Consider the following 15,436-nt stretch of genomic DNA (forward strand, 5'->3'; position numbering starts at 1 on the left):
TCAGCGACCACCATGGGCATGGGCCTCAATGAATATTTAAGTTGCATGCACAACACTACAGCAACCTCATCTCACAAATGAAGCTCCAAAAGGCTTGCAAAACTACACAGCTTTGTTGCTCAAAACTCTACTGGCATCCCTTCAGCTTGAAGATAAAGGGAGCAGAGAGCAGTCAAAGAGGTGAAGTCTCAGAAAACCTCTTTGGTGTATCATTTTGCCCAGAGATGTGATGGGTGCATGTCCTTGGAGAAAGACAAGATCAGGCTGGACAGGACTCTGAGCATCTGATTGAGCTGTGAGTCTCCCTGTTCACTGCAGGGGAGTTGGACTTGGTGACCTTTAAGGGTGCCTTCCAACTTCAGTTATTGTATGATTCTGTGGTTCTATGATACTGAGGGTCTTTCATGGATTCTGAAAGTAGAGCAGGCTGCTCTGCAAGAAACAGCTTTCGTTTGCAAAAGTATTGGTGCAATATGCAAGAGAGGTCTGATAGGAACAGACTTAAGGAAATCGGGTTGTTTATCTTATTATAGAGATCAAACAGGAGTCTTGATTAGAACATGTAACTATTTTCACTAGGGAAAAATAATAGATATTAAAGGTCCCTTTAATCTAGCCGAGAGAGGACAACTGAGTTCCAATGGCTGGAAGAAAAAGGCAGAGAAATTCACATTGGAAACGAAGCGTTTCTTTTAATTCTCTTCCATTTGTGGGGAAGAACAAGGTTGAATAACAATGACAACAAACAATTGCTGCAGCCAAGGGTGCATAATGGGAGCAAATGGGAACCAAAGCTGTGCTGGATGATGTGGTTCATCAGGGCCAGGGATTGTGGAGAAAACCCATATGACAGACATTCCCAGTCAATGTAGAATGTGGCAGCAAGAGATGTTGCTTCTTTCTTAATTCAGGCAGTAACAGAGGCTGGAGCAGTGGGGAAGGAAGTGGAGTCCCACATGGAGGGGAGCTCAGATGGAAGTGCATGTGCCCCAGACGTCTTGCAACACCAGCCTCATTGACTGAAATGGAAAAGATGCTGGATGACATTGGGAGTATTGTCACTGACTTTGCTGTGCTGTGGATTTAATGAAGGTTTATTACACATATCCATAGCGTGGAAGGCTGAGTTGGCGCCTTCTTATTTTGTATTTCCTTCTTCTTCCTTCATATTTGTTGATCTCTACAAAATGTATCAGTTGCTTCATGTTCTCCTCTGTTTTACTTGTTATTTGTTTCTCTATTTACTTTGATGCTTCTTTGCCGTAGACAATACAAACCTCACAATGAGCACAGAAGGAAGATTAAGATTCAAAATTTTTCCAACCAAAAAACACAAGATGAATTATTCCTGACAGCATGTTCTGAAGGTTGAGATCTATAACGTAGCCTGACATTTTAAGTGTACATCACTTGAATTGTTGCCAGCTTTCTAGAGTGATTAGGTGACATGAAAAAGGCAAATATTTTTTCATATGCTTCCACTGAACTGGAGGCTCTGCTGCTGAAAAGACTTCAATAATCCTGGCTGTATTTATTTCCCAAAGCCTCACTCATCATTGTCAAAATGTTATCAGCTATCTCCAGGTTTCTCTCCAGCCCAGAATCTAATTCCAATTATAAAAAAAAATTCCCTTTCTGGAAATGAATCTTCTGCAGTACTCTCTATTTTTCACATAAGACTTAATCAATTATTAAAAGGAATGTATATGCTGAATAACTGTTGAGCTTAAATGAAATTGCTCTTGTGTGTTGGAGGAAGCCATGGAGGAACCCATGGCTCACGCAGCGCTGCAGCAGCTTTCTGGGGCCTTGGGCATGGGAAGTAAATTCACCAGCAAGGATTGCCTTGGAAGGTGTATCGGATGGAAGTAGCCTGTGCTATCTTTTGATTCTGAGTAGAAATAAAGAATTTGGTTCTATAAACATATTACACTGCTTTAAGCAGAGACAAAACTCTTGTTCTGGAAGGAATGTCCACCCACCGATTCACACAGGATGACTAGAAGGCCATAAATCCACACTTTTCTCTGTTTTGCTGGGACTTCCTTAGGTATAAAAGGCTTGCCCTGAACTCCAGTGGAACTCACCTTTTCCCTGCAAATACCCAAAGGAAAGAAAAAGCTCAAGACATCATTAAATGTAATGCATTTATTACTATTTGATGTTTCATGCTGTCTGCTCTGTGAAGGTGTAATAACAAATCAAATAGATACACAAGAAATATCCTTCAAAAGTTCATTCTCTTTGTATACAACATTGGCTTCTCTTAAACCTGCATGACAGAGGCAGAATTGAGTTATTTCTGTGCAAATTACAGGAATAATTAGAATCATAGAATCATAGAATGGTTTGGGTTGGAAGGGACCCTAAGGATCATGAAGTTCCAACCCCCTGCCAGGGACAGGGCCACCAACCTCCATATCTAACACTAGACCAGGTTGCCCAGGGCCCCATCCAACCTGGCCTTGAACACCTCCAGGGACAGAGTTAAGATGTCTCTGAGACACACCATGTCCCAGATTTACCAATAGTTGCCTGGCATCAAGGTTTCCATATTTTTGTGGTGAACTTTCAGTGACTTTCTGCTTTGTGTGCTCCTACAGGCTGAGCCTTCCCTGCCTGCAACGGGAAAATAGTAGTGAAGGGGTGAGAGGCACCACAGCATTGAGTTAACATAGTGATACCGTAGGGAGGTTTAAGGAGTTCATGCCTGTTTTTACAGGGAGTTTTTCAGCCTACTTTGAACTACCTTAAAACAATAAAGTTCCCTTTTCAGCAGCTTGGTTTAATGGAAAGATTTACTGTATTTTCATTCTCCTGCTGAAAAGTGATAATGAAGCCAAGTTCAGAATTCAGTGTCAAAGAGAAGGTCTATTTAGGAGAATTAAAGGGTCTAATAACATTCCTGCCACCTGGATTGCCTTATGGGTGGGAGACACGGGTAGTGCTTCAAGGACCGCAGCTTGGTTTAAGCATCACATATTTTTTATTAAAAGAAAGCACGAATCCCTTGTCAATCAGAAGAATACCAAAGAAGTCAGACTAAAACTTTGTAGTTTAATATCCCATCACTTTTATATCAGAAACTCTTCTGCCTGCAAGCAGCAGTGTAGCCCAGCCATTATTGATTCTGTGCCTAGACATAGAATTATAGAATGTCTTGGGTTGGAAGGGGATCCCAAGGATCATCAAGCTCCAACCCCCCAGTCCTGTCATGATCTTTCTCTACTGTCGCTAGAGGATCATAAATCTTAAAAAAAGATCTCTAAGATCAAGTCCAATGGTCAGCTCATCTCCACTGTGCCCATTAACCATGTTCCAAGGGGCCACATCCCCACAGTTCTGGAACACCTCCAGGGACAGAGACTCCACCACATCCCTGGGCAGCCTGTGCCAATGAGTTACCTCTCTATCAGCACACCTCAGCTACTTCTCTTAAAGCATGGGCATCCAACCTTTCGGATTGCCTGGGACACACCAAGCGAAGAGGCACTGTCTTGCTCCAAAAGTAGTGCCTCCTATTTATTTCCATGGAATAACAATCAGATACAAAGAACACAAGAGCACTATTTGACAGAAAAAATCTCAGCTACAAAACACTATTTTTCAATATAGTCACCATCAGTAGCTATACATTTTCACCAGTGATAAATATCTCCACCACCAGAAGTGACCCACTGTCGATGTCCCCAGTGCTGAAATGCACCACCCACTGCCTCACAGTGCTCACATCCACTGCTTGCTCTCCATCAACATTCAGCAAGCATCAACTAATGTCAATGGGTTCCATTTTTTTCTGCATGCAGGAACTCAATTACACTTCTTTGCTTCATTTACACTTCCGCATCGGACGCCAATTTGTCAGACTGCACCTCTGCTGCCATCTCTCACATTGGTTGCACATACCTGTCTTAAACAGAGGGAATTCAGATCCTGCAAACACTTATGCACGTGCTCAGCTTTAAGCACGTGAACAATCTTAACGGTTGGAGCGCAACAGTTTAAATGCTTGGCATAAAACCTGCACATAAGGTTTTCAGGACAGAAGATACGGTTGCAAGGAATTACTCCACACGTGTGCTCACAGCTTCTCAAGTTGAGGAATCCGTTAAGCTGCCGTTTGCTTTTTGTACTTTCCCTCCCAACAGTTTAGACTAGAAATGACCCATTTTATGAACTGTGCTTTTCAGGTTTGAACTCTTTAATACCTCACATAATGCTGGATGAGGAATTTTAACTTGCAGAGACCTCTGCAACAACAGGAACCAAAGTGTCTCCTTTCAAAATTTCCCTCTCCTGCTCGATGCTGAAGGAAATAAGCAAAACAAGCCTGAAATTGGGTTCGTTAATTTTTTGACAAGTTTTAACTAAGCACAGTGACAGGGAGCTTTGTGGGAGAAATTTTAGAAGCCCAGGCACTAAGGCATAATAAGCTGTCAGAGAAAAGATCAAGTAGCATTCTCTAATTCATCTAACCAGCATCAATGTTCCAGCTAACAGTAGACAGTGTTAGCCAGATTCTTGCCCTTTTTATCTATGAAAAGCTACATTTATCAAAATAAGCAAAAAATGTGAGGTATGGAATGCAGTTCATTGGAGGGCAGGGCTTTATTGGTTGATTGGTAAATTGAAACACATGGAAAAGGGCTACATGTAGGAACACACTGCTGACTGTATTACTCATTTTTTATTGGTTAATCTCTAATAAGAACCAGCTGGTAATAAAGGACGGAGTTCATGGGAACCCACCCTTTGTTGAAAGCAAAGTTGGTGTCAATACTAGAAACACATGAGCACAAAGAAAACAGATGTAATTGGCTTCTGGAGGTCAGGTTATGTAAAGACCCCGGTGAACAGAGGTGAGGTTTTGGCTGCAGAGAATGACAGGCTAAAATAGCCATTATTTCTGTGTCTGCGAGTGTGTGTGTCTCAGGAGGGGGGGTGGCAGTCACAGGGGGCTCTGTTTTGGGCAGGAATTGGGGCTTTGTGGTCTCTAGAAAACAGGGAGCTTCACTTGAAGCACTCACTTAACAAATCAGGGCAAATTGCTCTATGGGGAAGAAAACCAGCAGATTGCTTGTCAATTAAATCAACTCTGAGCTTTGCTAAAATCAATTGATTTTTGTTAGGAAAAATGGCAACGAGACCCACATTCTCCCCAACATATCCTGTGATGTCTACAGCCCTGAAGAGAAAACAGGCTGGGGCTTCATCCTAAAGTTAAACAGATGCTTCCATCGTTTCTTGCACAATAATATGTACTTCTTCAAGCAGAACATAAAGCTGTCTTGTTAAAGCTTTAAACTGATTCATAAAAGGGCAGAGGGGAGTTTTTTATATTTTTTTCTGTGATAGCAACAGTATAGATTACATAAAAAAATGTTTATGTAGCAGGTTAAAAACATAAGGAAACAAAATGGCAATATCCTGGACTTTAGCATCAGACTTTAATGAGGCATTGAACTAAACTCTGGCTCTCTGTGCAGAAGGCATCCTTTAAGAAGAACCTCTGAGATTCCCCTAATTTGAATTATTTCATTCTCCTCAAAACATGATGCTACGCAAACAATTCACATGGGCAACAAGTGAATTTTCAGATACAGCCTTTATTTCAGAATTATTTGCCAAAAATACTTGAGGCTGAGGGTTGCCTGGGAGGAGCCCAGCAGTAACCACCCGAAACCCAAGCCCTATAAGTGACATCTGAGCAGTCATGTGGTGGCAGCTCTGCCCTGCGGTTCGCACACTGTAATCCTCAGATTCAGGATTCTGTTTTGAATATTTGTGGTCTGGAGTTCAAACTTCATTTTCTTCAAACGTTCTCTGGCATTCGAGTCGAACGCACTCTTTCCTGCCTGCAAGCTTCTTCACTGGGATAGCACTTGCAGGAAAGAGATGGATTGCTTGGTGCTTTGCAAAGCGAGGTCCAGCCAAGCTGTGATCGTAGAGAGGCAGTACCCAGCATGAGAAACTCATTGAAGAAGCACAATGATAAAAAAAAAAGAGTTTTTGGGTGATTGGATCTGAGCCTGTACAAATGTACTCTTCAGTCACCTGAAATAAGGGATAAACATGCCATAAACTGCATTTTTTTTTCCGCTTATTTATTTATTTATTTATTTATTTATTGAAAAGTGTTTGTTGCTGTTATTTTAAAGACAGCCTAATGTCTTTCAAGAAGCAGTGGTTACAAAAATAAATAAATAAAAAGGCTGGCAAAGAATTATTAACACAAAATTCAATAACATCCCTCTGCTTTCTCCAAGGTATTGCCTGAGTAACTGCTGCATTTACAAAAGAGATTCTAATGTGAAATGAATTTGCAGCTAATTCAACCTGTAGGCTAGTGACTCTGGGATTTCCTAGATAATACAATCCAGACAGTAATGTTGATGGATGTTAAAGACTTGCCTGTGTAACTGTTGTAAAGCTCTGTCATAAGAACAAATGAGGCATTATTGCTTTAACAAAAGTAATCCCACTGCACCAGTAAATTCTGCACTCTTTCAATATCACACGATTATTAGTTACAGTGACTTAGCATTGCATCTTCCTTCAAAGAGGCATCAAGTATTTCACCTCAGGTTTTTCCATGCAAAAAGCTCTCTGCAAACCATTCTTTTTCCTTTTATTTTTAACGTAGAGTGAACTCAGCGTTGTGGGTTTTCTTACCTAGGCAGACGAGCCGGAAGAAATGTGGTTGGTGCATAACTGGCACTGGGATCGTGGTGGCTACAAAAGCAGATGATGGTTTTCATTGCTTTGAGTTCTGCTCCTGGCTCTGTGAGGTAGGTCAGTAGAAAACTAGCCTTAAACAGCTAAGAGAACATTTTATGTTTGGAGGACGCTGAATTAAAATGGTTTAGTGGCTGCATAGTTTCCTAAAGGCTTCTATCGAAGCCACAGATATTTGGCTAACCTGGGCTAGACTCTTTTCTACGCTCAACCCAGAGCTAATGTGTTTTATGGATTTTGATTCCTGGACCAAGCCTCACTGACAGCATTCCAGATTTCCATTCCACTCTTTGCTCTTGAATAAAATGGCCAACCTGCCTTCTTCTTTCCTAGGCATCTGCACTCTCCAGCACTATTGGTTATTCCACCTAGTGCCCACAATATATTTCATCCAATGCTTCAGTCATCTTGTCACATATTTTATCATCCGCTCATCTTTCTCAGAGAGGAGGCCTTCAAAATAATTGAACAAAAGCCAAAATAACTCCGGACTTTTGTTGGAGGGAAATATTGACCAGTGGTGGGGAAAAAATCTACGTTGAATTTGCACACACTGTACTTACCAAAACGTACTGTGATGTTACTTTTAAAGCCTTCCTTTTGCTGTTAATTTTAGCATTACAAATACATTTTTTCACATTCAGTGGCCTCTGATCCTATTGCTTTTCACCCTTCCCTTTTTTCTTCCTAGTTAATAGCCAATGGACTTGAGCTTTCTGATCAAGCACCCACTGAGTGAATGAGAATCATAGAATGGTTTTTGAGTTGGAAGGAACCCCTAAAGGCCATCCAAAGGCAATGAACAGGAACATCCACAGCTCCATTACGTGCTCAGAGCACTGTCCAGACTGACCTTGGGTGTCTGCAGGGATGGAGTATCTACACCAATATGGGCAAATCCTGGAGTTTTATTGCTCACTTTTCTTTTTCCTAATGCAACCACTCTAGAAACAGACCTATTTGAAGAGCATAAAAAAGTGATAATCCAACCCAATTTTTCCAGTGGAGGATTCTCCTAGTATAAGAGATATACCAAGAAGTTGAAGTTACTTGTACAAACTTCCAGCCCTAATCAGTGTCTGGGACAGGTTGTGTTCATGATGTGAAGAGCCAGCTGTTTGCTGGTCCTTGGATAGAATATGGTCTTGTTGGAGAGGTTTTGTGTAGCTTTGGGCTATGTTAAGAGCCATAAGAGACAGAGATGTAATCATTTCCCCAACTCCTCTCCCCATATCAGGGAGAACTTGGCTGAGCCAAGAGAACATGGCCCTTGCTGTGAGCAACACTGTGGTTTACAAAATAAAACTAATGTTGGACTATCTAGGAAAAATCACACTTATTATGAGCCTGTCTCAAACCTGCTTTGTGCCAAGGGATAGTGAGGGGATAGCTGCAGAGGAATCTGTGTGGGAAGGGGGACAGGTACCTGATCTCCTATGATTAACTTGACAAATGTCTTCCTGGCCTCTATCCATTTCCTTGTGGAGATACAGCTTTGGATGCGTTCAAAATGACCTACTTTTCACTGCTGGCCAGCATCTTACTGCTGCCTTGTTTTTGTTGGACTTTTTTCCTGCATTTGTGCATGAGATTTCTGTCCTGTGGCAGATTGCTGGCCTTGAGATGGAGTACAGGACATCTCTGACTGCTCACGTGCAGATGGTGACAAAGCACTGCACTTTGAGCTATCTATCCACTGATGATTTCAGAATGCTTTAAAGACTATTCTATTCTCTTCTGTTCCCAGTGCTGTGCGCAGTAGTTGAGCCCTGTGCAGAGCTCCTAAATAAATAAATATGCTATGTGTGAAGGATGCTGCTATTCCTGTTAAAAATAACCTCAGCTTTTACTGCAGTGGCTCAGACAGGTGGCACCAAGGGCCTTTTCTGCAGCCAGCATTTGCCTGGGGCTTGGACAGCCAATTTGGTGCATCCTGCTCAAATCAATGGGGATCTTAATGTACTCTTAAAACATGTTTGGGACTTTATGAGTTTCCATCCTGCTCAAGATAGCCACAGATATTTATAAAATATGTACTAGAATAACAGAGAGATGGGGAGTGTAGGCTCATTTAAGGTGTTACAAATGACTCTACAAATCTGTTAAGCCAGAAGCAGCCTCAGGTAATAAGGGCATTAGAGAATCATGATGGAATTGCAAAATGTAACCCAGAGTGGATAAATAGAGAAATTATTATATTTAATGTTGATTTTCCTATTGGACATGTCATTTCCAATTTACTAGGGGAATAGTTCATTATTTATCTCCTGTTATGTGCAAACATGAAGGACAGACAAAGGTCTGTAGAGGTCTCTTTATTAGCCCAGCAATGTTGATGGCTATTCAGTCATGTTAGAAGCTAAAATATTTTCTTCAAATGCTGTGTTTGCCAAGTGCAAAGTGAGCTGACATCTGCTTGGCTGCAGCTGGGGTCACATATGAAGCAGTGCCTAAACTGAACAAATATTTCCAATTAAAAAAAAAAAAAAAGAAAAAGAAAAGAAAATCATTAACCTTTTGTCATTATCATTAGCTGTTCTTTGAGCTGTTCAGCAGTTTGAATTAGTGCACCTGCCAAAATAAGCACTAAGTGTTGTTACCCTCTTAGGGACAGCCCTGTTCCATAAATCACAGCATTTCAATGACAGCTAAATGTGTTTTATATCATATAGAGAGCCTGTGTTTATAAATGTGAGATAAAAGGGGTTTAACCAGTGCAAACACTGAGACTACTGTATGCAGCCTGGCTCTCCCTCGTGAATTTTCCCCCTTTTCCTTAAATGTGATTTCCATTGCCCATGTGCAAATTTATCTCCAAATTTTCTGCTTTTTTTTTTCTATAGCAGATTTTCCTTCCAATTCTTTCTGTCCTGAAGTGCAGAACTGACTACATAATCCTATCGAGTGTCCAGCTGGAAGTAGACTTGGAGAGATAAATTCTTTGCATGTAATTTAAATCTTCAGCTGAAGACTAAAAGTATGGCCTTAATTGTCTGTAAGCACATAAATTTTGCAATTAATTCCTGTAATATACATACCTTGCAAAAATCCTAATGCACCCCTTGCCAGTCACAGGCAGCCCAAGATGTGGTACTTTGGTATGAGGAGAAAAGCCAAAATGAGAGTATTTCTATGGAGGGGCAATGACGTGAATCATTAGAGAATTTTTTTTAGTCTGTTACTAAGTTTCCCAGTTGCACAAAAGTTCTGTCACATCACATCCCAGGAGAGTTGAAATGTCAATTATTAATGTCCTGAAAGTGTTCATAGACCCTGCCATGTCACCAGTCTGCTTTTTATCCTTCCTACTGCAAAACGTTGTGTAAATAGACCTAGTTATCTGAGCCTGCTTTGCTCTTTCTTCCTCTGATATCAAATTCACCTGTGTAGCCCTGAGAGCAGCTGCTTCTTGGTCAAGAACTAACTATTGTGAAATGAAATTGCTTGAAAAAAATACATATATTTTTATTAACCATCTACATTTTCTAATCAGTTCAATTTTGGTTGGGCTAAATGATCTCAGTGGTCTTTTCCAACTTTAATTCGATGATTCTGTATATTTCCATTCATCAGAGGGAGCTTCACTCTGTGAAATTATGGATTAAGGAATCCTCAGCCACTCTCAGCTAAGGCAATGATAACAGATCCAAAGAAAAAATAATGAAGGCTTTGTGGGTAGCCCAGTCAATTGGTGATAGAACAACCACTGGGTCATTATTTATAAAGAGTCTCTATGTAAATAAATGAGAACACAGCAATTGTGATCTTGTAGATCAGGCCCACAGTTCATTCTACTAATTTAAATCCCTTGGAAAGGCATCATGAGAACAGGCACATAGAAACCACTTGCTATCTAAGGCAGGAAACATTCTTCATGAATGTCTCCCTGAATGCATTCCAGAGTAATATATTGAGCTGAAATGAGTGAATGATTCGTTTTCATTGTGGTAAAGGTGAATGATTAAAAACAAGTCAGAGAGGAGAAAGTTAACATAAAATCATAGAATCAGAGGGAAAAAAAAAAAGACCTCTAAAATCAACTAGCCCAACTGTCCACCTACTACCAGTATGGCCCACTAAACCATGTCCCTAACAAAGTTCAGCACAAGAATGGAGCTAAAAGAAATATATTTCTCTGTGTGGGAGCTGTGTGTGTTTATTTGGGTAAATCTTAGTGAAGGAAACCCTATCGCTGTGGAATTGCGCCATGGAAGCCAGTGAAATTCATCTGCAGCTCTCAGCACAACTACTACTTTGGAGATGATTTGGAGGTGAGGATCTCAGCAGCGTTCCACTCTTGGTTACAATCCTCCAGAAGGGTTTGGAACCCAAAGCTGACCACCAGCAGATTTCAAATAGCTATGCTTTAATTTGTTCACTTCACATGAAATAAATATTCCAGCGAGCTGGTACAAAAACCCACAGGGATGCTGTATGGATGGCTGCTTTCCTCTTCCAAGAAGAGCATTGCTAGGAACTACAGGCACTGCTACATGTCATTCTCCTCCAAGCAGCACTGTGATGTCAGGAGCACATCCCCTTCAGGGAAGGGGGTACAAATGCCAATTCCTGTAAGCTATGTGCCACCCAGCTGAGTTGTCTCCTACCAGCAGTGACTTTTCCACTCCCAACATTTGTCAATGATTTCTGCTCACGAGTTCAGCCATTTCTACGTGGCTGGGGAAAGTTGTAGCCTTTTATCACAAGCTGCTCCCAGCCCTGCTAGATGAGGTCTGCTTCTCATTTGGAAGGCTTGCAGAACACAAGGAAGTGTCTGAGCTGTACCCACCCCTCCTAGGCAAATTCTTTGCCACCTCAGATGTTAATTCCTAGAAATTCTATTGTCATGAGTGATAGTCCTGAGAGTTCTGCAGAGCTGTGGATCTTGGAGAGCATTGGAGACATTTTCTGCTGCGGTCATTTGGAACAGCTCTGCGTTACTGCAATCTCCATTACAACACAATAACAGGAAACGTTTCAGTGGCCTCTACAGTACTTGGCATATTATTTCACTTTAATGCTCGTATTGTTTGAACATTAATAAAACTGGAAACTGTGATATAATTAAATCCATTCTTCCTACAGAGAAGATGACTGTCTAAGATAGTGGCAAGAGCAGCAGACTCACATGTCGCCTGGAGAAAAGAGCGTGTTCCCCTTGCCAAGGCACAGCATACACGTGCTTGGTTTTATATTTTTGTGCATAAAAAGAGCTCCAGTTGAGAGCTGGAGACCTCTTGCACCTCTGGATCCAGAACTGTGAGACACTGTTTCTTGAGCTGTAAGATTATCCTGTTAGAGCAAAGGATAAACCATTCTCAGACCTTCTATGCATAACCTGAGCCTCTTGTAGGATAAGGTTTGAGACACGGAGACCAAATAATAGTGCCATGGCCCATTTGAACTGATTGAACTAAATATCTGAAGTGTATTTTTGGGGCATATTGCAGTGTAGTAATCTCTCTGCATCTTTCTAGCACTGCAAAACTGAAAAAAAGTCAACTCCTATGACTGTTGCCTCCATTTGTGCTGGGTCTGTTCAAGCAATCATCTGCTCTGATTGTGCATGTATGCTACAGCCAACTGCAGTGTGATACCCATCCTCAAAGGTCCATTTGGAATCGCAGGTCTGGATCGACTTCCTGCTGAGTACACGGATGTCAGGGAAATACCCAAGATGATCAGCAGTGACAACAGATGGGCAACAGTGCAGCTGAAATCAAGTCTCTACTATAAACTTCAAATGCAGAGCTAGGATCACAGAATCGTAGAATTACTGAGGTTTGAAAAGACCTCCAGGATCCTCAGGACCAATACCAACCCATCCCACCATGCTCACTGACCACATCCCTCAGTGCCACATCCCCACAGTACTGGGACAGCTCCATGGACGGTGACTCCATCATTCCCTGGGCAGCTGTGCCACAGCATCACTGCTCTTCCAGAGAACAAATATTTCCTAATACCCAAACTAAGCCTTTACTGGCACCCATTACCTCTTGACTCAGAAAGACTGGATCAATATAAAAAAGGTGCCCAGGGATCACTTTTAGTTTGTCTTCTCACAAATCAACACAGAGAATTCATACTGCAAGGAGCAACACAGGTGGTTAATAGTTAAACTGATATTTTCAAAATGTTGATGAAATTAAAACCATAAAAAACATCCTGTGTTTGATAAGCATTGTTGGAGAAGTTCATGGAAAGTTTTGTGTTTTTTTTTTCCAGTTCAAAAAGCGATTAGTGAGCATTTGTTATACCACAATTAGGAATTGTGAAATATTCTTTTGAAATAATGTTATAACACAAATTTTCAGATTTAATTCAGTAGAGTGAGCACCTGTGTGACCTTGTCATGCAGCTTTAAACACTTAAACAATCTTTCCACAAACATCAACTTATGCAAAGTTTCAGGAAAGCAATTTTCCTCCTATGCCATCACTTCAAAAAACACATCTGCATAGTTAAGTTTCCAATCTATTTGTTCCAAGTAAAGAGAGATAATAACAGCTATAAAAATTATTCTTCTGGTAGTGAACTCTAACAAACAGAAAGAAGGTGAAAATTGATTTGTAAACATTATACATATTTAACTCCAGCTGCAGGTTTTGTAGCATGGATCCAAACTGGAGCTTTCTTCTTCATTTCCCTAAAAAAGAGCAGAGCTTGAAGGAGGAGAATGGTGAAGAAGGTGACTTGCTGGCCAAGGTGCATAAGGTAAGCCGAGTATCTGTTAGATATGTTTTCAGTTCCTACACCCTGCTTTCACATTTTTAAGTCAATCACCTGCTAGCACAGATACGAGAATAAGAAGGAAACTCAAGAGAAGCTCAGAGTTTCAGAAATAGCAAGCAATTTGGAGACAAGTAAGCGACATACCTACTGGAATGTTCCTGTAAATTACTTTCCAAATATCAACCAACTGGGATATTTTCCTGCCTTTCTCCTCTCGTTACAGGGAGTTTAAGTGACACTGGCTCATGTCCTCCCCGTGTGACATTCATGGGAAGTGGAAACTCTCTATCCTATAGTCGGTTCAAATCAGTTCTCACCAAGAGATGCAGCACAGATCGCAAACTTCTACACTTATTTCAGTTAGCTTGGGATTTCACATTGATTTCTGGTTAAATAAAAAACCAAAAGTGACTAATTTAATATTGTTTTAGGGATTGAAGATAATTTAGCAGGCTTCCATTGCCTTGTCCTAGAAGTTGGAAAGTTTTTCCTTGACAACACATAATGCAGCATAGCATGGATTTCCAACAAGACACAAAAGTGGAAAAAAGTTTATCCTGTTCTTGAAGGGGAAAGCAAGAGGAATCCAGCATTTCTCTTGACTTCACTGTGAACTACGCACAGCAAAAGGTTACAAAATTGGAAATGGGGGAAAGATCAGAGGTTAAGGAGCTCATATTTCTACATAACGTGACCTTATCTCAGTGGCAACTCAATTCTCATGGTCTGCTGCTGTGTTCTCACAAAGAGAGGTCTTCCAAAGACACAGAAGAGTGTTTTAGCAAGGAAAACAGGAGCCTGCAGTCACGGCAGTTTCTTTGAAAATTTGCCTGCCTGTGAGTTACAAGATACTGTACTTAAAATGTCAAATCAAGCAATCTGTTCTGAAAGGAAAATTACCAAAGCAATCACAGACCTTGATTTCCTCTAGACTTGTGGAATACAGAGAAAATTATGAAAATCGCTTGGCCACCCAGAGCCTTAATGTTGAAGTCCCAGGTCAAGGAAAGCTCAAGCAATTAGCCTGCCGCGCTAATGACATGCCTGTTTGATATAGTAGCTGAATAGCACCCTGATTACCTATAATATGATTATGCACATTTTGGGTTCCTTAAAAAATTTGATGCCTTGGAAAAATAAAATCTCATTTCTCTGGCATTTCTGAAAAACCTCTGTTTCCTGAAAAGCCAAGGGCATATTTCTGCTCCTTATGTTTCCACAAGTATGTTATTAGATTCACTCACTGACCTACCTTTAATGAGTAGAAGATGTCATTGTTGAGAAGGATATTAAAATACAGTAGCAAGAAAATGTCCCATTGCAAAGCTACTGTCATTCACAGGGCCAGTTTCTACTTTAAAAAAAATTCCCATTAAAAAAAAAAACACACGAGGAGGTGGAAAGAAAATTGCTCCAGGTTGAGTATGCTTAACAGTTGGGCTATTGAATTCTCAAGATAAATGTTGATAATCAGAAAAATTAACTCTTCTTCCTCCCCATTTATACAGAAATCTAATTCTGAGCTGATCAGTCCTTTTTGATAAGTTCAGAGGCAATGCTTCTTTTTTTTAACTTGAGTCACCCAGTTTTTCCTTCTGGTTGGAACTAAAAATAATGGCCTTGAGTATTGCGGGAGTGTGACTAGATTCATAAAATGTTCAATATTCTAATGAAAACCCTGGCAGGATCACATATGTATGTAGATAAACCACTTTGCAGTGCATCCATGATTACGGCCAGATGAGAAAAGAAGCAGAGAAAAGACAACGTAAGAAAATTTATTGTCAGTGAGACATTCAGCCAAAACATCCCAAGCTGGCACACAACAAAGAATGCTGGAAGGTTAAGTCAAAAAGATACCTAAGCCCTCATTCTGTGATCAGAAGCTTCCCTACTGCTGGCATTCTGAATGAACGTTACAGTTAGAGCAGACCAGAAATCTGAGTGTCATGAGATATTCAGCATT

This window comes from Meleagris gallopavo, chromosome 13, assembly GCF_905368555.1.
Source record: "Meleagris gallopavo chromosome 13, MGAL_WU_HG_1.1, whole genome shotgun sequence".
In the NCBI taxonomy this organism is placed as follows: domain Eukaryota; kingdom Metazoa; phylum Chordata; class Aves; order Galliformes; family Phasianidae; genus Meleagris; species Meleagris gallopavo.